At 30.9% G+C, this 23,985-nt stretch overlaps 1 long non-coding RNA gene across 2 annotated transcripts; it reads right to left on the bottom strand.

Annotated features, from left to right (window-relative positions):
* Positions 1 to 14,252: 14,252 nt before the first annotated feature.
* Positions 14,253 to 18,470, bottom strand: LOC114915269 (uncharacterized). 2 transcript variants are annotated; one of them, XR_014428217.1, is made up of 4 exons: positions 17,463 to 17,734; positions 16,992 to 17,216; positions 15,200 to 15,393; positions 14,260 to 14,978 (listed from the first exon to the last, which is right to left on the bottom strand). It is a non-coding gene; the product is annotated as an uncharacterized LOC114915269 (long non-coding RNA). The 2 variants fall into 2 exon arrangements; XR_014428216.1 differs by having other exon boundaries at positions 14,253 to 14,978; positions 15,200 to 17,216; positions 17,463 to 18,470.
* Between the last annotated feature and the right edge of the window lie 5,515 nt (positions 18,471 to 23,985).

The raw sequence follows: 23,985 nt of genomic DNA, 5'->3' as shown, positions 1-23,985 counted from the left end.
CAACCCTTAAATCATCAAAAATGATATATCAGAGGTCATCATAATCAAGGCATTTGCCACAATATTGGTTTTACTTCTATGATCATCTCTAAAGATCAAGCACCTAAGCGTAAGTTCACTAGGTATACATATCAGATCTCTAATTTCACCACTCCATCTACACCCAAGTCAAATTCTTATCCATCACCTTATTCTATAGCCTCATATCTTGTCACCAAAATGAATCAACTAATTATGCTTCTCCAATTTCCTCCAACAATCCATTCGTTACTCAAGTCATACTTAGTCTCACACTACTAAGGGTAACCTTATAAGCCAAACTTAAGTCTCTAATTTGAGCCAAAAAGATTCATCTCTCTAATCATAAGGGAAGATAAATATAAAGGTTTCCTACACAAAACATCAGTCACCATAATGGCTTTGGCCAAATAATAAATAAGATCAAAATCTTATTCCTTAAGAAATTCTAACTATTTTTTTTTCATATTTAACTCCTTTGGTCAAAAGATATTTAAGGTTCTTATGATCACTAAATACCTCAAGCTTAGAATCATATAGGTAGTGTCTCCAAATCTTAGTATAAATGTTAAAATCGCTAACTCAAGGTCATGGGTAAGGTAATTCCTCTCATGAATTCTCAATTTCCTAGAAGCATAAGCTACTATTGTTCCTTCTTGCATCAACACTCTATCCAAACCTATCTTTGAAGCATAACTATATACCACAAAAGACTTACTAAAATATAGTAGTATTAATACTAGTCAATCTTTCGTTAAGAATTTCAAAACTACTCTCGTACTTACTATCCCCCACAAGGACAACACTCTTCCTAGACGACCTAGTCAAAAGTAATGTTATCTTAGAAATTTACTCAATAAATCTCTAATAGTAATGAGCTAACCCAAGAAACTCCTAACCTCACTAATAGTATCTCTCACTTAAGCACAACTTCTATCTTAGATAGATCTACGTTATACCTTCGCCAGAAATTACAAGACCTAGAAAACTCACTTCATACAATCAAAAATCATACTTAGATAAATTAGCGTAGAGCTGTCTTGGATACATCTTCATCCTCATCTCTAATATGATGATATCACACCCTAAGGTCAATCTTACTAAACACATAAACACTCGCTAAATGATCCATAAGGTCATCTATCCTCATATCAACATACATGCATATCAAATCATATTAGAATATCTACTTTAAACCTTCATATATACCATTCCTAAGCATGTACGAATCAATCACCATTTACTCCATATAGCACGTACATGAACCAACTTTACCACATAGCATCATATCATATTAAACAACCTTTCAATGACAAAACCTCAAAACATCATATCCAAATCTATTTTTATCCTTGCTATGCCTAACAACTCAAAAACATCATGACAACATATACCTACCTACAACAACTGTCAAAGCAAATGACACATAGAGAGTTATACTCATCCAAATGATCTCAAACCTATCTCAAAAGAAAGCTAAAAGAATAAGCTACAACTCTTATGAAGACATAAGATTCCAAAAAGATCATCTTCTTAGCTAAAAATTTCAAAAACCTCATCAGATATATTCAGCGTTTACAGCTAGACCTTTGATCACCAAAGTAGCTATAACTATAGTTCTAAACCTCCATTTTACCTGATTCCATTTCCATTGGAAAGATAACGTCCAAGGCTACAACTTTTGTGAAGACCATAAAATCTAAATCTATCAATACTATACTGATATTGGCACAACAAAACTACAACGAAAATATCACCTACACCATACAACAATAGTGTACTAACATCCCACAAAATACCTCAACCATTCCAAAATCACTTCTTTCCACCTTAAACTCATATCCAAGCTTTTCACTACAATTCTAAACCAAATCAACTCACACATTCAGCACAAAAGACTTATAACTGAATTAAAATCCTCATGCAACCTAACCCCTAACTAGGTTAATATGCAAGTATCAAAACTTAAGGAAATCACCAACACTTTGACCTTTCATCAAGAATGCTCAAAGCTCTAATGCTCAACACATAACCTCTTGAATTCAATCACTACAACTATAGCTTTCAGAAACTCCACCAATCGTAAACTCTTAATACACTCGACAAATCAATGTCTTACCCACATCCAAGGTTCTAATAGTTCTAGTTGGTTAGCACAAGGCTTCGTCCACTATTACTGGAACATATGCTCACAACACGAGCGATACCACTCAACCACTACTTCTTACATAAGCAAGAAGTATCAAAACAAATAAGTAATCATGAATAGCATCAACTAAGCTATATCATGTCTTTCAGCCAAACTATGAGAAAACAATATAAGTGTAAGCACAACACTAACAATACAAGGGAAACATCATGATCATTATCATCATCATAATGCAAAACATTGTTAAAGTACACACAATTAAATAACAACAAACAAAATCAATCATCATACTAACATATCAATAAATTCCACAATCAATTCATTCTATCATTCATCTACCAAACAAGCATAATAGACTCATAACTCACGGCCGATTGGATCGACCTGCTCTGATACCACTAAATGTGACACCCTTACTACCCCAACACATAGATAAATAAATCTTGTAAGTAAACTAAAGAATAAAATATTCAACGTTGGTAAAAGGGTTCACATAAAACCTTCATAAATAACCAAAATAATTAAAAATGAAATTTAGAAAGTAAAACTTGAGAGTTTACAAATTGCTTTCAAAAGAGAAGTTATAACTCTAAATACATATAAAAAATTATCCTAGAATTCTCTGCCCCGATGTCACAATATCAGAGCACACCCACAACTCAACGGTTGACATTCTAGATGCCACTCAAAGCTGGATCTTCCTCACCTAAAATATCCACAAATTATACGGTGAGAAAAGAAAACATTTATATATAAAGCACACAAGGAAATCCACAACATCATCTCATCATAACTTGGAATGTTATTTACAAGCATTTCTATAGATATATTATCATTCTATGAATCATTCATCTTCACATCTCAATTCAAATTACACCAATCCATCACAATCCACACAAATCTTACAATAAACACTATGCCAAGGCCACGTCACATCTGACACAAGTGACACAGGTTAATTGCCTCACTCATCCCACACCATGTCAGGGGCACGCTCGTCCTTGTAGCATCACTTACTCAAGGTTCGTCTCATCCCTGGTCATTAGTGTGAGGAATCACAATCACATTACAATCCACACAATCTCTTGCAATTAACCCTATGCCAGGGCTGCCATATGTGACATAAGTGATGCGTGTTAATTGACTCACTCATCCCACACCATGCCAGGGGCACGCTCGTCCTTGAAGCATCACTACTCAAGGTTCGTCTCATCCCTGGTCATTAGTGTGAGGTACTACAATCACAATCATAATCATATCCACACAACATCTCATCTCATATCTCAATTCCATATTACATGCACAACAGATAAGTCCAACAAAATAAGGGTTTACACACCCCTGAAGCAATTCACATCTAGATCATCAATTCTTATCAATTAATATAACAATAACATTCATAAATTAATAAAATAATCAATAGAATTATCAATTTAATATAATTTTAACATAAACAGTAAAACCCCCAATTATTCCAAAACCTAACTCACAGGCACTTTTCTAGAATTTCGTTCTCTCTCCCAAATCATCATTCTTACAAATTAAACATATATTTCTAATCCTCAATACATACAGAATCTAATGGTATCATTAATTCCTCAAACAGAAATAATCTAATTTTTCCAAAACCTAATTTACTGGAAATTTTCTATAATTTCGTTCTCTCTCCCAGAGCATCATTTTTACAAATAAATCATATATTCGTAGTCCTACATATATACAGAATCACATAAGACCAATAATTCTCCAAATAGAAATAATTATAAAATTACTCATAATCCTAAGGGTTTTTCTTCTACCCAATTTCCTCATGTAACTCTACATATAAATAATCCCCTTTTCCCCCGTACCTGGATAAACAATAGTTGAAACTAAAATAGAGATCTCCTTGGTCTCCTCCTTTAAGTGTCCCTCGTTCTTTAGAGAGTGTAGAAGGAGAAGAAGAGAGCAAAGAAGAAAAGAAGAGAAAAGTGAAAAGTGTGCCTTTTGGGAGTGCCAGAGTACTTTATATATATGCATCAGGTGTCTCCGGAACGGCCCGTTCCATATCCAGAACGGCCCGTTCTGGACCCTTAAATCATGAGTAAAATTCACATCTAGAACGGCCCGTTCTCACACCAGAACGGTCTGTTTTGGGTTTGCTTTAAAAACTCTCAACGGTCATAATTTGGAACGGTCCATTCTGAAACCAGAACGACCCGTTCTCAATAAGGTTTAAAGGCCATTTCTGAAATCCGGAACGGCCCGTTCCAGTTGGGAACGACCTGTTCCCAACTAAGAATCATAAGCAAACTTAATAGTTTGGAATGGCCCGTTCCAATTCTGGAATGGCCCGTTCCGGGCTACCAAATGTAGGTCTATTTAGTAATTTGGAACGGTCCGTTCCAATTTTGGGACGGCCCGTTCCGGGCTACTAAACCACCTTAATTGGGCCCTTGGTCTAGTGAAAATTGGGTTGTTACACATTATTCTTTTGTTATGAGAGAATCATGAATTTCAAAGATCCTTTTAGTTCTCTATAATTAATAATCTTAGAAAAGTAAAACTTACATGTGGTATCACAACATGTGTTGTAAAATTGTATGATTCTTTGTGATAATTTTTTTTTCAATTATGTATAAACCCTAATTATGAAATTTTAGGGATCTTAATTTCTACTTCACATTTTTCTTAATGTAATTGTTGGAATTATTTTATCTAATCATTTGTCGCAAAAAATATATATTATATTTTGTTTTCATTAAATGGAATTATGATATTTTTATCATTTAATTTACATGATTGAAATGCTTTTAATTTAATTGATTTAATGATTTAATCAATTTTATTCTTATGATGCTTTAACAAAGCAAATATAATGTGTACAAATCAGAGCATATTGTTCAAAATTAAAAAAATAATAATAATAAGCCAAGTATTCAGAAAGTAAGATAGAATTAGAGTAAAATAATCAAAAATTAAAAAACTTAATCACCGTTACTCTCCCCCTTTTGGCACCAACAAAAGCTAGTCCTGACGTTCTCCTCGGGAGAGCTTAGATCGATATTAAGGCAAGATAGAAACTTGTTGAACTACCTTTCAATACATGCTTGCCTCCTTATAGTGTGGTGTAGAGCTTGGTAGAGGTCAACGATCACCTTGTCGAAAGGAGAAGTGGAGTTGTTAGTGGTGAAGAAATAAATGAAGTAGAGGGCCCTGATGGGTTTGGTAGCCTGAACATTCTCTTGTACAAAAACATTATATTCCCAGGAAAAAATATAAGAAAGGTAACGTTATATGGGGAATAAAATCTAAATAGTCATCATCTAATAAAGATAGGGTAAACAGTGAAGCATTGTCCCAAGGCTGGGGGAAGTTGTTCAAGCCTCTCACTAGTAGGATAGAGAAGTTGGGAGGTATAACGGTGTGCATAGTGGTCCTGGCGTTTGTATAGCTTGTATTAAGGCATCATCTCTTTACTTTTGTAGATAGAGTGAATTGTAGGCTTGAAAACAAAGGTTTGGGCGTAAAATTCCGTGGAAGGCTGAATCATCCATGGTTTGTATAGCTTACCAAGCGCGAAAGAAAGGTTGTGAGAAGTATCTTTTGTGCTCAATTTAGTAACAATTTTGGAGTTCAAAAGATTTTGCACTTTGTTCTATTGTTGCTTAACAATCCGCAAAGTTTGACCATCCAACCAGGGAGGGCAATCCAACTTAATCTCCCTTCGTACATGTTGCATCTTACTGGTGGGGTGAATAACAATGCATGGTTCACTACTAAGAATCTCTCATACTCATGAAAATTATAGAAGAAGAAACATTTGTTGTAATCATGAATGGGTGGGGTCTAGTCATTATCTAACGACATCTCTTCCTTCAAGGGCTCCTGCTCCCTTCCTTCTTTAAATTTTGTGCTTCCATCATTAGGCCCAAATATATTAGAGGGAGGCACCATAGAGACAAAGTCCTCTAGGTCTATCTAGTCTAGTTCCACCATGGAACTATCAATGTTGAGAGGTTCCACATTAAGGATCACCTTTGTTGACACCATGGAATCAAAAACTACGTGCATAGGCTCCACAAGGATGTCATCCTCACCAACCTGAACAGGACCTTCAGATTGAGGCTCCCCTAGAAATGGGTTGGGTGCCTCCTGAACTGGTGCTTGGGGCTCCTCTTAAGCCTAAAGTATAGGTCCTTCCTGCACCTGACTTTTATCAGCCTTGTGCTCCACTTGAGACTGAGTGGGGGTCTTCGAAAAAGACAAAATGATAGTAGCTTCTAACTAATGAGCCTCTGGAGCAGTTAGAGTAGTGTTTGTGAGGGCATGTTGCTTGGCTTCCTTAGTAAATTGAAGCTTCATACACTTCATAGCTTGTTCTTCCTCTCCCATTCATGTTGCAAAAGGCATGCCTTCCAATGATTGTAGGTCAACCCTATGACACCCTTCTTTTTAGATAGTTGTGGCTCTAGGCTCCCAAATCTTAGGAAGATTGTCAAAGATCTTGTGGTTATTCTAAGCTTTGAGAACTCAATTCCCAAGGATTTTAACCCATGCATAATTATTTGGAATCTTCCAAACATTTCATCTATGGACATGTTATCCTTCATGAAGAACAACTCATAGTGTCTGTAAAGTGTAGTAGCTCATTTGAGCCTTACATCTTCAGTACTCTCATGAGTTACCTTGATGGCATCTCACATTTCCTTGGCCATTGAGCAAATGCAAAACTTATTATACTTCATTCTGGAAAAGGAGCAAGCAAGAATATATCTTGCTTTGGTGTTGAGTTGTATCGTGCTGTAGTCATCTTGAGTGTATTCATTCTCAAGCTTGATAACAACAACATCACCTTGAGTGATGATTCTCCAGAGGTAGTGTTGGGTGGATTTGATGAAAATCTCCATTCAATCCTTTCAATATGGGTCGTCCTCTCAATTAAAGTCAAGAGGCCATGAAAGAAGCTCTTTTCGGTTGGTTTTGTCCTTCACTACATCCCACAATGAATCTTTTTCATTCAACATAGTTAGATGCTCAACCCCGTCAAAGGTTAAGCTTTGATACTAAACTGTTGAGAAAAGATAAACACTAAAAGGAGGGTTGAATAGCGTGTATCAAAAACTTGCATGTTTTTCGTAATAAAGTTATAACACTAGGCAAATAAAATGTGAAGAGTAGTTAGATGGAACATTGGGTATTTTTATATTGGTTCATCTCAACCATCGAGACTACGTTCAGTTCTCAATCCCATCAAATTGAGTTTCACTATTTTTAAATAAAGATACAAGTATTCTTTTAACAAGTCACTTCTGACTCAACCCTAAGTATTCTTTGACTTGCCTCTTTAAGCAACTACCCAAGTATTTTTTTAACAATAAGTCTATTTAGACTTATCAACCAAGTTTTCTATTACAGTAAAGCCTCCTCGAGCTCAAAAAAAAAATATTTTTTTCAGGCAAACTTCTCCAAGCTCACAAGTATTCTTTTTTAGACAAGCCTATTCAGGCACAACCTTATAATAATGGTTATGAAGGTTACACAAATGTTATTTTCATCTAACTTAAACGTTATACAATTAGTATAGAGTAATAAGTTTTTTACAAGAAAGAATAAATTTATATAGTGTTTCTTTTTATACAAGTCTTTTATGTATATTGTGTTTCTCTTCTTTCTTGAGCTGTGAGTTTTCTTATATAATAACTTCGAGAAAATGATTGTTGCAATACTTTGAGTTTAGCTCACAAATTTGTTTTGTATATGTCTTTATCATTTTTCTTTGTGATGACAAGTAACCGTTCGACTCATTTAATGTGAACATTAAATGCATTTTACCAAATGGCATCTATTATCTAATCAAGGAAGCTACTTATCAATTTTTCATACAAGACAAATCTTGCAAAAGTAATGTTAGTGTAGCAACAATAGTAGCAGTGACTTTATTTTCCTTTAGGGATTTTAATCCTTGGTCTTGATCAAAAGTATGATCTTGTTCTTTTTAACATATTTGCAAGTTCCAAGATAATCTGCTAGTTCGATTTGTTAAGGAATGAAGCATTCAAGAAGTTTTTGTCATTAATCTCAATAAATAATAAGCATTTAATGTATATGAGACAAATTTTATGCTTCGTCTGATTTACATCGTCTTTAAACGATTTTCATCTTACACTTTTTTGATAAGTATTTTCAAATATATTTTTGAAGACGTTTTTGAATATTTTTTTCTCTTATAAAAACATTTTATTTGTTAGCATTATAACTCTAAACTCAAGGGATCCAAGATTATCTTTTAACTTAACAATTTTAATTTTGGTAATGGATTTTTTAGTTTATTTAAGCATAATCATCTCATCGATACTAGTATTCTTTGTGATGGTTTATGTAAGTTGAATTTAGATGTTTTGTATGTTGAAACACTCTTAACTCTACATCAAGACATTGGTATTAAATATAGTTTAGTAAATGAATGTTTCGCTTTCTTGTGGCATAAATGTTTGGGACACATTTATATTGAAAGAATGAAAAGATTAATAAAGAATGAAATTCTTCTAAATCTAGATTTTATGAACCTAAATATTTGTGTGGATTATCTTAATGGAAAACAAACAAAACACACAAAGAAAGAAGCTACGAGAAACACTCAACTTCTTGAAATTGTGCATACCAATATATATGGACCTTTTGATGTCAATTCTTTCAAAAAAGAAAAGTACTTCGTTAGCTTTATAGATGATTATTCACTTTATGGTTATGACTACCTATTGCATGAGAAATCTCGATGAATGCCTTAGAAGTTTATTTGAATGAAGTAAAAAGGTAATTAGACAAAAAGGTGAAAGTTGTTAGATCTAATAGAGGTGATGAGTGTTATAAGAGATATGATGAAATTGGGCAACACCCAGGTCCATTTGCTAAACTCCTTCAAAAATATGACATTTGGGCAAATACACAATGTCAGGTACATTACAGTAAAATGATGTATTAGAAAGGTGTAATATAACATCAATGGATATAGTTAGGAGTGTGTTAAGCAATTCAACTTTACCCATATTTGTGGATGTATGCCTTGAAAACTACCATGTATTTGTTAAACAAGGTTCTTAGTAAGGCGGTTTCAAAAATAGCTTTTGGATTTTGGACTCGCGGGACACCTAGTTTCAAGCACCTACATGTTTGGGGTTGCCAAGCAAAAATAAAGATTTACAATCCACAATAAAAAGAAATTGGATGCAAGAACAATCAGTGGATATTTCACTGGTTATCGAGAAAAATAAACGGGATATGTTTTATTGTTCTAATCATAGTATGAGAATTGTTGAAACTAGAAATGCAAGATTCATTGAAAATGGTGAAATCAGTAGGAGTATAGTTTCATAGGAAGTGGAAGTGAAATACGTTAGAGTGTAAGTTCTTTTGACTTATGCCTCTAACAATTAAGTAATTTTTCCTCTAATTGTTGTGTGAAACAACAATGAAGAAGAGAAACACAATAATGAACACATGATTCAAAATAAACCTATTATAGAAGAACCACAAGAAATAACATTAAGAAGGTCTTAAAGAGAAAGGAGACTAGCTATTTCAAACGATTATATGGTATATCTACATGAGATAGAAACTAACTTAAGCATTCATGTCAATGATCCAGTTTTGTTTTTACAAGTCGTAAGTTATGATAATTCTAAGAAGTGGTTGAATTCCATGAAAAAAGAATTAAAATCCACGAAACAAAATGATGTTTGGGATCTTGTAAAATTGTCAGAAGGTTGTAAAAGTCGATTGTAAGTGGATCTTTAAGACTAAATGTGACTCTTATGGAAACTTTGAATGAAACAAGGCTAAACTTGTTGCTAAGGGTTTTACTCAAAAGGATGGAATTGATTACAAAGATACTTTTTCACTCGTCTCGTGAAAGGATTCTTCATAATTATCATTACATTAGTAGCCCATTATGACTTGGAACTACACCAAATGCATGTGAAAATTGTCTTTCTAAATGAAGATTTAGAGGAGAATGTTTACATGGACCAACCAATGGGATTCTCGATTGAAGAAAAGGAACACATGGTGTGAAAATTAAAGAAATCAATATACGGACATAAGCAAACCTCCTTTGAATTTAACGAAAACATTGTTATAGTGTATATATCTAAAGGTCAGTGGGAGCAAAGTTATTTTTTTAATTTGTATGTTGATGATATCTTGCTTGCAACTAATGATCTTGGTCTTTTTCATGAAACTAAGAAGTTTCTCTATAGTAACTTTGAAACAAAAGATATGGGTGAGACAAGCTATGTGTTAAGAATAGAAATATTTTGAGATAAATCATAAGGACTGTTAAGCTTGTCTAAAAAAACATATATCAATAAAGTAATAGAGAGATTCAGGATGGAAAAATGCTCAACATCACCTATTTCAATTCAAAAAGGAAACAAGTTTAGTCTCGTTCAATATCCTAAAAATGACTTGGAATAGGAAAAAAAAATGGAAGCAATTTCATATGCATCTGTCATTTGGAGTATTATGTATGCTTGAATCTATACTCGACCATATATAAGCTTTGTAGTTGAAATGTTAGAAAGATATCAAACTAACTTGGGAATGGAACATTAAAAAAGTTGTAAAGAAAGTTTTGAGATACTTCAAGGAATGAAGAGTCACATGCTTACATACAAAAGGTCTAATCACCTTAAGGTGATTGGATATTCAACCTCAAACTTTGCTAGAAGTGTGGATTCAAGAAAATCCACTATTCGTTATGTTTTTTTTTCATCTGGAGGAGCAATGTCATGGAAGAGTGCAAAACAATTAGTTGTTTCTTCATTGACCATGGAAACTAAATTATGACATGTTTTGAGGCTACAATTGAAGCTAATTGGCTATGAAACTTTATTTCAGGTCTTGGGATTAATAATATTATTGCTAAGCCATAGAAAATGTATTATGATAATTTCACAATAGTGTTTTTCTCTAAGAATGACAAGTACTCTAAAGGTACTGAACATATATGGAATTAAAGTACTTTGTTGTGAAGGAAGAAGTTCATAAATAAAGAATATCAATAGAACATATTAGCACAAACCTTAAGATAGCTAACCATTTAGCAAAGGGATTACCGCCCAAAACATTTGTTGAGCATTTGAAAATATAAGCATTATTCTTAGTGATGATTATTGAGTATTATGTTTATTTTGTATTAAGTGATTGACACTTTGATGATATATTTCTAATTACCTGTTCTCTATGGCTACATGCATATTTGTGTTAGAGTAATGTAAACATGTATTATCTTGCATTATGTTGGACTAATCATGTGCTCCTTATTAATTGTAATATTAAGGAGAAAACTAGTTTATAGTACATAAAAGGGACTATGTCGATTAAAATAATGTACAACCATCATGACTCAAACTAGTTCATATTCTTAATTATGAAATTATGATGAACCCAATGTTTAAAATGATTTAGTCATTTAAATGCATATTATGTTAGTTTAATTAATTAATTTATTTGTCTGTTATGAGAAATGTCACAAGTCAAGTGGGAGAATATAAGATAATTGTGTCTCATGTGAGAGACATATGTGTTGGTCCCTGTTTACTAGAATCTAGAGGGGGGTTGAATAGATTCTATTATAAGATGACTCTATTTTTGAATTTTCTTGATTATAGCCTACCGAGATATTCAATACTCAGCCTTTAATCAATTTGATTTAACAAATTACAACAAATTACAAGATACAATACCAATATATCAGAATTTCAATGTTTAACGCAACAAATCAGTCACTTGTAATCAAGGTTGATTTTATATTACCAACTTCTTAATCAATTTCAATTACAAGAATAATATTCAGAGTATGAGTGGCAATTGAAACAACATATCTCATAAATCTTTGAATTCTTTAATCAGATTCATAACAAGATTATTAAAGAGATAAGGGTAAGAAGATAAAAAACACAAAAATTTATATTGGTTCAACCATCCATTTAGCCTACATCCAATTTTCTCTGATTTAGCACCCCACTAAATCAAAGATCATTCACTATAATATTGTTTACAAATACTATGCACACACAATATTAAAATAATTAATGCAAACACACATCAATCTTGACACTACAAGACTGAAAAACATACAAATTTCTATACCCCACAAGAATTACTTGAAAAATCCCACTCAAGATTTCAAGATCTCTTATTGAGACACCTTATCTCAAGAGATACACACCATACAAAACAAAAATACAGTTTGAAAGATCAGAAAGATATCACCTATTTTGTGTAGACACTGATCTTTCATAATTGAATTCACTTCTTGAATTTCTTCCTTCAAGAACACATGTTCAATCTTTGCACTTCGTAGTATTTCAGAAAATGTTTCTTTGATCAGCCTTTGATTCTTGTTTATGAAAGTATTCTTTTTCTCTAATGTTTTTTTTAAGATTCTCTTTTAATTTCATAAAAGATAGGTATTTAAAGTGTAAGACGTAATTCAGTTATAAAGAGTCATAACGCAAGTAATCTGTTACCTGATATGGTAATAGATTACCAATTCTTCTGAAAATTGAATTTTAAACATAAAGAGTCAAGGTAATCGATTACGGGACTTAGTAATCGATTATCCCAAGCTTTTTAAAACTCATAATTGTATTTCACTCTGTGGTAATCGATTATCTCCTATGGTAATCGATTATCCCGATGAAAATCTTAATTATTTAGCCTTGTTTCAAGCAAGAGATTCTATTTTAATCTGTTACTAGCTTTGGTAATCTATTAACACAAAGGACATTTGAATATCTTTTTCCAGTAACAAACTTGGTAATCTATTACCTTGAATGGTAATTGATTAATAATGTTACTTTGAAAACTCGTGTTTGAATCAAGTCATATTTATATGCTTAAACACTTGGTAGTAAATTACCTTTTCATGATAATCTATTACTTTATGTTTATACATGGAAATACTAAGTAATTAAGTTCTTGGTTTCTTAAAAGCTTGATTAGTTCTTGAATTAAGCATTCATCATCATCATCGATTATAAACAAACATACACACACATGCCTATATCTATTACAATCAATACATTATCCTTTGTCATAGGCTTAAGCAACATCTATACAATACATCATCAAAATTAAAACATTCTTCAGGAGTCTTCAAGATGTTCCATCATCTCAACAATGTAATGTATAAAGGGATTAATGAATAAATAATTAAATAATTAAGAACTAATTGTAAATGGTTTAATGGAACCGTTTTTGAGAATAATTATTTGATGAGAATAACAATTTTAAGGGATTATAAATATCTACTAACATGAAACAAGGTCCTCTCCCTTTAACAAAAAAATATTATCTCAAATTTTAACCATCACAGAAGATAGAGAGAGTAAAGAAGAGTCAAAGAGAGTGAGATTTTGGTTTCTCTCTTCTCTCAAAAAGATCAAAGTGTTATAAGATTCAAGAAAATCCTATTATGAAGAAAGGTATACACTATTCCTTTGTTATGAGAAAATATTAAATTTTAAATATTTTTTTAGTTCTCTATAATTGATATTCTTAGAAAACTAAAACTTACAAAACTCACTAAAATTTGTAATTTTCAATCAATAGAAGAGAAAGTATTAACAAGAAATGATAGTGAGATTGTTGCTAAAATTGTTCAACTGTCTTTTGCATTTTTATCATAACCATTCCACAACAAATTAATTCTCTTCCATTGGTATATATGGAATGTCAAATCTGTCTTCTTCATTAGTATTGTTTATCCCACAACCTGGACCTGGTACTGGATTATCGAGGAAAGGTATGGAACACAAATATTTATCAGAAGCATAACTCGGCTGATTCCAAGTTATGTTTGAATTAGACACATTATATTTAAAATAAGATAAATGCCACTTGCAAAAACAATTTCTTACTCTTATAGTCTTTACAGAATTTTAAATAAAAATAAATAAATGGAAAATTTTATAAAAAATATATATATATACTAGGATCCATACCACAAATGTCACTACAACATTTGTTATCTATGGCAACAATAAAAAAACGTTGTTGAAAGCCAAAAAAACCGTTCCTAAAAGTTTAGGGAACGGTTTGGCAACGGTTTTTCAAGCGTGGATTTATCAACCGTTGCCTATTTCAATATGCAACGGTTTTTTGGCCTGTGCCCACGATGTCAAAAAAACCGTTACCTAAACTTTCAAGAACGGTTTTCATGATCTTCAGTGGCAACGATTTTTTTTTAATTTAAGGCAACACTATTAATTTTTAAAGAACGGTTTTAGAAATGTAGTCTGTTTTTATAGGCAACACTTTTATGACCGTTGCTAGTGACATTAGGGAACATTTTTTTAAGGTTGTCAATGAGATAATATAGGTAACAATTTAGACTAAATTTAACCGATGTAGATTGTCTTTAAAAAAAATAAAAAAATTCATGCTTATTTTTGGATTATTTCTGATTACCTTAAATGAACATATATATAGCTTTAGAAATTTCATATTTCATATTTAATCCCCAAGGAGCTGGTTAGGAGCAGTAACCAAACTGAAGAAAGAATATGAAATAAATACAATAATATGAACTTCTAACGGGGGAACCAAAAAAACCCTCTGAGCAGATTTTCCTTAATCTTTCCAATATATATAATTCTCAGCCAGGAATTTACAGCTACCACAAAAGTATAAACAATCAAATAAACCAAATATACACAAGTATAAATACAATAAATAAGGAATTTCCAATATATACACCATGTAAAGCTTTTCAGGGACCTTGAATGCTTGATTTTCATCCCGCAAGTGATGTCAGAAATTCCATCACCTGCAGATACAATACAACATTGGTTAAATTATGACATCAAAAAGCAATATCAATATAAACAATCAAAAAGTAAACTAAACTTAGATTCTTAAAATAAAAAAAGTAAGGCCAGGGAGTGCTTTATTTTCTTAAATGGACTAGTTCATCTAATTAGATTCAGATTCAGTTCAAAAAATAAGAAAACATACAACTTACAAATTAATTAAAATCAAGAGAATTACCTGAAGCAGCCTTAACCAGTTATCTGCAGCCTGCAAGAGAGAATTTGATAGTTGACTCTCACTAACTCCATTTTGCATCCAAATAGATCCCTTTAACTTATAAGAAGCCATTGCGAAAGTTCGTAAGGAAATCTTTGGTACACCATCCATGTCATTTGGATAAACCAAAATTGGAGCCCGAGTACCTCCATTTCCTGCAAAATGTAATTAAAAACAGTTCAAGAAATAATGAATATTGCTCATAAAGTGTAATCATCTTCACATTTTTGCAATAAACCATTGCTTATACATTAGAAACCGAGATAAAATCAATCAGCAAGCGATCTATGACTAGAATCAATTTTCCTGTTCTTATTTGACAATTCAAATTATGTCTTTCAGAGTGCCATGCTTCTAACAAATTGTTCCTTACGAGTTTGTCTTTAATTTTGATTTTTTTTAGCATTTATATATGTGTAGCACAAATTATTTAATCTACATAAAAAATTTCAATATATGACCATCCTTCTATGTGCTATGCCACTACAACATTTTTAAGATTGGCTTACCATTCTTCAGCAAATTAAAATTCATAATTAAAATGTTAAAATTATTTTAAAAATCAAATTATTTTTAAGATTGGCTTACCATTTTTAACATTTTAAAAATGTTAAAAATCAAATTATTTTGATTTTTAACATTTTTAAACATTCTTCAGCAAAATTAAAATTCATAATGGCATAGAAGCAGCAATGGATTAACATACTATGAAAATTGTAATAGTAAGTTCACTTATACTAAATCATAGACACTATACAGGAAATTAGTGGCCAGAACAGGGGAAGAATAAAGAAAGAATACAATGTTTAAAAGGTTTTCAATAACTGAGATTAAAAATAGTCATGGTTTACCAAAAGCCAAACCAATTGGTAGTATCTAAAGACCAATTCAACATAGCACAAAAGAGATCCATGAAGCACCTCACGGAAAAAAATTATATGTTCAAATATAAGAGAAATTTCAATATTCCCTCAAATGTTGCCTGCCTTCAAGACTACACCAACAGTAAGTGAGACCTAAAGCAAATTTTGAGATCATTTTTTTTTCTTTAAATGAAAGAGATATATATTAGGTCTTTTATCCAACATAGGAGACATTTTGTCAACATGTGTAACCTTTTATTTTATAAAATCTAATAGCAAATAATTTTTTGTTGGTAGGCCTAATTCCTAAAGCTTAAGCTTTTATTGCCTTACTACTCTTGGGCCGGAATTTTCGTATAAAGAGATATAGTGGTAACTGCAAAAGGATTTGTTATCTCTTACAATGCAAGGATAACCAATTTTCCATGGTAAAGAAAAATCAGAATTAAATCCATCTTACTCACTATAATAACCAGTTCCTATCCTAATTCTTCCTGATTTTCGAACGTAGACTATTTTCAAGTCTTTAACTTTTGATATCCACAACACACATTAATATCAAGCTCCTGGTAAAAAAAGTAGTAACAAATAATATTACCTGCAAACAACTTAAATTTCATAATTTAGCTTGAATCCAGCACAGCAGCTACTACTACACATATATTTCCCAGGAGCGAGTTAAGTGACAGTTTGCTAATTATTCATTAACGTGAGTTAAGCTTAACACATAATGATAGAAAATTTTCAATCAGCCATCAACATTTTTCTCTTGAAAGAAGAAAATTAAACAAATACATCCGATCTCAAAACCTTCATCTCTCAACATTTGTTCCTCACAGAAGACCAGGTGCCTTCCTTAACAATCACAGATATATCAATCAAGGAATTACCTCAACCGGAATCGTGCAGTCACCAGTAACACTTAGCAAGTAGTCTTCATTATTCCATCTCATCTTGGCCGGCCAGTGAGCCATACAATCATTGATAATAACCGGGGAGCCAGACAGGTAATGATCCTTCAGGAATTTCTCCAACGACAACTCTAATTTCTTCACCACAAGCTTAGAAGAAAGTGACTTCATAGGTAAAAGTTGGAGCACCTACAGTGTAAAAAGCTATAACATAAATGTTAGAACACAAGAACCGGCAATACATATAACAAACGCAGCCATAACACATAAATAATCAAATTCCAATATTAATGAATAATCAATCAATGACGCTAACACTACATGTTCTATTCAAAAAATAGTTTCGATTAACATGAATATTTAGCTATTTAAATAAACTTCATGATTGAGATTTGGAAAATGCTGATTAAAACTGAACGATGAAAGAGAACAAAGAGGAACGGACCTAACCTCTGCTACATTAAACTCGCGATCCACGAGTCAGTGCTCGGAGTTCCCCAAATCGGAAACCCTAGCACCGCTCCTCCGTGTTTCGTCGCCGAGTTCCGCCTCCCCCGCTCTCTGTCTAAGTCCAAGAAAAAAGCCCGCGTCCACACCCTCATAGACCAGCTCGGCCTCCACTCCGCCGCCTCCACCGTCATCGGCGACGAAACCCACTGCGTCGTCTCCAGCGTTGAACGGCGCCGCGTCTCCATCGGCATCGACATCATCCACGACCCCATCGTCCTCCTCATAGAGGCAGCCTGCAAGCTCAGCTCCTGCTCCGTAGAAAGCACCTTAGTGAGCAGCTTGAGAAAGGAGGAGAACGGCTGCCTGGTGTCGCGCGCTGACAGTGCAACGACGGAGTCAGCGCACGCAGCTCACACTATAAAGTCTGGCCAGGGGGAGCGCCAGCTGAAGAGGAGAGAGGCGGCGGCGTGGAGTGGCGGACGCAGCGGAAGAGGGCTAGGGAGGGGGCGGAAGAGGGCGAGGGAGGGGGCGGAGAGGGCGATGATGAAGAGAGAAGGGGTGTGGGGTTGGGAGATGAGGAAGGGTATGTGAAGAGGTGGGGAAGGGGGGTGAAGGTATCTTTCTTAGTAGTGCAAGAATAGTTTTGTTAATATTGAAAAGAGAATAGTGCACGCTTTGATCAATTGTTGCCTATATGTGTTTTTGGGAACGATTTTATGATTGTTGTCAAACAAAATGCCAACAGTTTACAAAATTGTTGCCTATATGTGCTTTTGGGAATGATTTTATGATTGTTGTCAAACAAAATGCCAACAGTTTATAAAATTGTTGCTTATATGTACTTTTGGGAACGGTTTTATGATTGTTGTCAAACAAAAAACCAACAGTTTACAAAATTGTTGCTTATTCCATATTTCGAGAACATTTTTTTAGGGGTTGCCTAAAAACTCGTTGCCTAATATAAAAAATGTTGTAGTGTGTGAGACGTGTTTGATAAGAACTTTGGAAGAACCACACCACAAAAGCTAACTTAACTATTCTAGTTAGAGTCCAAGGCTTTATAAATTTCTCTCTAAAACCATACTTCTAATGTGGAACTCTAGTCTGTACCTCTCAGTTAGATTGTGGAAGGCTATGTTACCATATGATAGATGAAATATACCCCTAGGCACCAGAATCATAGGAAGAATATAATTAGCCAAACCGAAAAGGGAAGACACTTGAATGATTCGAACAAAGAATTTTCTAAAACAAACATTAGAAAAGTGAAAGCATCATCTTTTGCCATGTAAGAAGATTACTTCTCCGGTTTGAATTTCTATATTCAATTGTTAGCTACATTTAAATTTCTTTCATAAACTGTAAATTATAATCAGAACTATCAGGTATAATTAGACGAGGTTAAAGGAAAGAGTTAAATATCTTTGTCTCATCTAAAAATTGAATAAATTTGATTTTAACCTCGTAAGAAAATTTCTTATTTTAGTCTTCCAAATTTATATAATACTTATTTTTAATATTTTTTAAATATCGTGAACTTTTGTTATTAAAATAAGTTATCTCAACATTTAAATCATTATAAGTTTTATTGACATTAAATTTTTTTTAATTTAAAATATTAATTATTTAAAGGTCAAAGTTAAGTTTTAGAATAAAAAATAGTTTTACGTTTAAAATTTTTTACTATCACTCTTGCATAATGGAGGTTCAATAATTTCTTTTTTATTTGAATAAAGAGTCTCTCATCAAACTGTAATAAGAAAAATTTCACAAACTTAAAGCTATGTTTTTTTTTCTCTACTATCATCGGTATGTCCATAAATATTTAGTTTCACGTCTTTGTCGACAATTTTTAAGTTCTAAATTCCTAATTTTTGGTGACATCATTTCACCTTACTCTAACGCGCTAATTACTTTAAATAACACTCATTTTTCTTCCTCTTCAAGCTTTAACATATTGTCTTTCAGAAACGAGAGACTCTTAGCTTTTTCATCTGAGGATAAAAATAAAGAGTTTATCACCTATATATATATCTTTAACCAATTATATCTTTTAATTGTGTCATGTCACTGTAAACACATTTACTTTTAACAGTGACATAGCATAATTAAAAGATATAATTGGTTGACAGTGTAAAAAAACTTTATACTGACAGTATATATGTGATTAACTCAAAAACAAAATAGAGAAATAAAAAATAAAATAAAGCACTTTTAGATTCTTTATATCTAATTTCAAGATGACCTATTTTAACAACAAAATATAATAGTGTTTTAAAAAAGATTAAAAATTGATATTATATCAATTTGGAAGACTAAATTCAAGATTTTTTAATTGACTAACATCAAAGAGTAAAATTTTGGAAGAATAAAAAGATATTTAATAAAAAAAAAAAATATATATATATATATATATATATATATATATATATATATATATATATATATATATATATATAAAAGGAACCAAATCACAAACAAGTTAATTGTTATAATAAAGTAAAAGGTTAATTGAATTAAAAGAAAAAAAGTAGTATAAAGATTTGTGAACACAGATTTGAGAACAATTTCTGTATAAGCTCGTCATGCATAATGACTAACTACATCAACTCCAAGCATCAGAGTTGGCAAGAATAATTGTTCTTACCTCCACTATGCAAAAAAGCTAATCAATTATAAGTTCAGTAGAAATACATTAATGATTAATACACAAAGGAAATTGTGTATATTTAGTCCACGTGGGACTTTTGCAACAGAGTCAATTGCAATACGCAAATTCTGCGGTTCTTCACGAGACAAATAACATGCATCTCGTCTCAGCTAAATAACACGAGAGATGATACGATCACTACTAGATTTTAATTTTTTAGCAACATTTTCTTGTTTACATTTGTTAAAATGTTACTAAATATTAAATAAATAGGTTATTTTGCAACACTTTTTTAAAAAATGTCATTATAGATAGAGTAACATTTTTATTTTAATATTATTCTTTCTAATTGTTTTCAAAATCAAGGTCCCATATAGAGTAAAAATATTTTACATAAGTTATTTGGCAACATTTTTTTTGAAAAATGTTACTATAATTGTTTCTAAAATCAAAGCCCCACATCAAGTAGAAAAAAATATATTTTTCTTATCTCTAATTATTATCCATAATTAAAGTCTCACATCGAATAGATTAATGACTCATAAAGAGTATATATAACTATATAGTTATACTTAAGATAAATGAAATTTGATATTTTATATATAATTAGTGGTAACTAATTAAGAATGTCTTCTCCTAAAAGGTAACTAAGAATTTCTAAGAGCTTAACAGACATAAAAAATATAATAATTGATAGTAATATATCTAAATTAAATTAATTATTATTTTATAAATTAACAAAATATTAGCAACATCATTAAAATGTTACAAAAATACTACTTTGCTAACATTTAAAAAATGTTACCTAATTATATAAAAATGTTATTAAAAGTCTTTAGCAACATAGACTATATACAACATTTGATAATATGTTGCTAAAACAAATTAGTAACATTTATACATCATTAAGTAACAATTTTCAAATGTTGCTAAAAGCTATTTGTGTTGTAGTGGATATAGGAGAAGATGCATATATTTCACATGTCAATCTACTCTTTTATTATTTGTTAATGGCTTTTCATCTTACATTATGTTTTGGTACTAACGAATGACAGTTATACATATATAATCTTATATGGACCTTTTCATGACACTCCTATGCAATGCTATTTGAAACAGAATAATCAAAGGACTCGATCAAAATACTAAATTAATAAGTTATTAATTGAATTGATGAATCATTAAGAACCAATATATATAACATAATGGTCAAATATAATATATCACAATTTATGTAAACAAGTATAGTGGTAATCACTAAGATATGATATACTTGAAAAAAGTTAACTTTAATTTAATTCATATTAACCTCAAAACAACTGCTTTGTTGCTTTTTCATTTTTAAAGTATAAAATTTTAAAGTTTTAAAATGGTAAACCAAAGATATTGTCATATTGACAGTGGTCACAAATGTTGGTCGTGTGTTTGAATTTGATTTTCTCAAATAGACAATATATGTGTGACCCTATCGATTTGTTGGGTCAAATATTTTCAAAAACCCAGTCGATCGTCACTCGAATCATACCAAACTACATAAAGTTACGATCAAATAATTTGTTTGAGATGATTTATATGGCCATTATACAGTCCAACTGATTCAATTGGTCGATCTAAACCGTGTCTAATAACACTGATTCTATGGGATCTTCCATGGCCTTGCTTTGATTTGACATATTATATGTGTTTCGTATAATTTAATGTTAAGATTAAATATGTATTTATTCTTTAGTTTCAGGACTAAAATTTCACATTTAAGAGCATATGTTGATAAAATCTCCGCACTTAAATTTTGATCACAAGGATTTGCTCGAAGAGAGGTGAGGATGAATTAGGTTGGGTCGGATTATATTTGATTCTAGTTATTACTAAATTTTGATTGGACCATATTTTAGATCCTCACTTATAAGACTAAGAAATTCAATGAATTCAATGATTAACAAGTTGAATTATGATTGAGTGTATTTAAGACAAGATCAGGAGTTTACCTAAAATATAAATAGCATAAATTTCTACTACTAATTAATCCTAAAATATAAATAGCATAAGTTTCTACTACTAATTAATGTAATTGAGATTTTAAAAATAGTTTGTATTTGATTATTTTACATGATAGTTAGTAAATTTAATGACGGTTACTTATAAAAAAAAATAGTTTCGCATTAGTATAAAAATAAGTTATTAGACTAGAATATTCTGGTGAAAAAAAATGAAATACATTGCAAAGATATAAGGATGAATTTAATTGAGTTATGTTTGATTCCAAGTTATCCCTAATAGGGATAATTTTTGGCATATAATATATACACCTCTTTTTAATAAATATATTTTTTTGTTTTTTTTTTTAAAAGTTAATATTCTTTTAATTTATTATTTTTTGAGAAAAGAATATTTCTAAAAGTTATATTTTTTATTTACTCTTTTGTTTTTCATTTTTTGGTCTTATGTTATTCTATCTCTTTCAACTACTCTTTGTTGATTTTTTTTTAACTTTTTTAATTTTTTCTCTCCAACAATCAAAATGTTCACGACTCATTTTAATTATTTCTTAAATCTTATTTTTTCAATGTTAACTTCATCATTTTTAAAATTTTAACTTTTCGCCCATTTTTAAGGTTGTGAACTTTTTTGAAGTCGTCACTTCTAAAAGTATGACTTGTTGATTTTATGATTAATGGTCAATTAGTAACAATATATTTTCATTAGTACTAGAAAATGATTTCTGAAATTATGTTTTGTGATTCTTAAAATATATTTCTAGATGATACTTTTGGAAGAGTAAAAACATGCTTTCAAAAATTACTTTCTAAAAAAGCAAATATATTGTTCAAGAAAGTACTTTTTGAAAATATTTTAACTATTTTAAAGAATACCATTTAGAAGAGTAAAATTGAAGAGTATTTGAAAAATAAAAGAAGGAAGTGCATATATTTAACAAAAATCCCAATTTTTTACATCCCACTACGTCCTTATATTAAGCAAACTCAATAATCTATATGTTAAATTAAACTCAGTTAGGTTGAACCTTGCACATTCTTAATTAGAACAAAAGAAATCCAAAATAAGAGAGAGATTTGTAAATAGTGTATATATATATATATGTATATATATATATAAACTAGTATTTTAACACATATAATGTATACAAATATTCTATTTTAGTCTTCACATATATCATTTTATATAATTATACAAATATTTTATTTTAGTCTTCACATATATCATTTTATAATTTAGTTCTTCTAAAGTTAAAAAATTGCACTTTGAAGAATAAAATGTTATAACAACTATTACTTAAAAAATGAACAATTGATCTTATAATTAATTTTAAATTTTATTTTATAAAACTTTGATTTTATCATAATTTTTTATAGTTGACTTTTTTATCAATAATTATGAACGCACTTTTATCTTATTAGGTATACTTATCACTTTAAAAGAATCAAATCTATTATTTTTTTACCTTTGTAATCATATTTTATCTTCTAGTTTTCATAAAAAATAATAAAATAATAATATATACAAAAACTAAAATCAAACATTTTTATCTACGAGAACCACTATTAACTTACAAGTTTGAATTGTCATAACATGACCTAAATGAAAATTCTCTCATTCCAAATTAAAAAAAAAAAAATTGTTGTTTTCATGTTCAATGATTGTTCAAGAAATTTTCGCAATAAATCAAATATTATTAGTAGTTGTGAATTAAAAGAATATGCACATGTTCCAACCATGTTATCATCCTCCACACCCTAATTTTTACTAATAAATTTTTTTTTTCATGAAACTAAAAAAAATATTTAAATCATTTAAGCAAATAGAAGAAAAAGAAAGATGGATACTAATATAAAAATTAAAAAAAAAAAAAAAATC

Source organism: Cajanus cajan, chromosome 1, assembly GCF_000230855.2.
Source record: "Cajanus cajan strain Asha chromosome 1, NIPB_CcT2T_4, whole genome shotgun sequence".
Taxonomy (NCBI): domain Eukaryota; kingdom Viridiplantae; phylum Streptophyta; class Magnoliopsida; order Fabales; family Fabaceae; genus Cajanus; species Cajanus cajan.
This window is presented reverse-complemented; position numbering and strand designations above follow the sequence as displayed.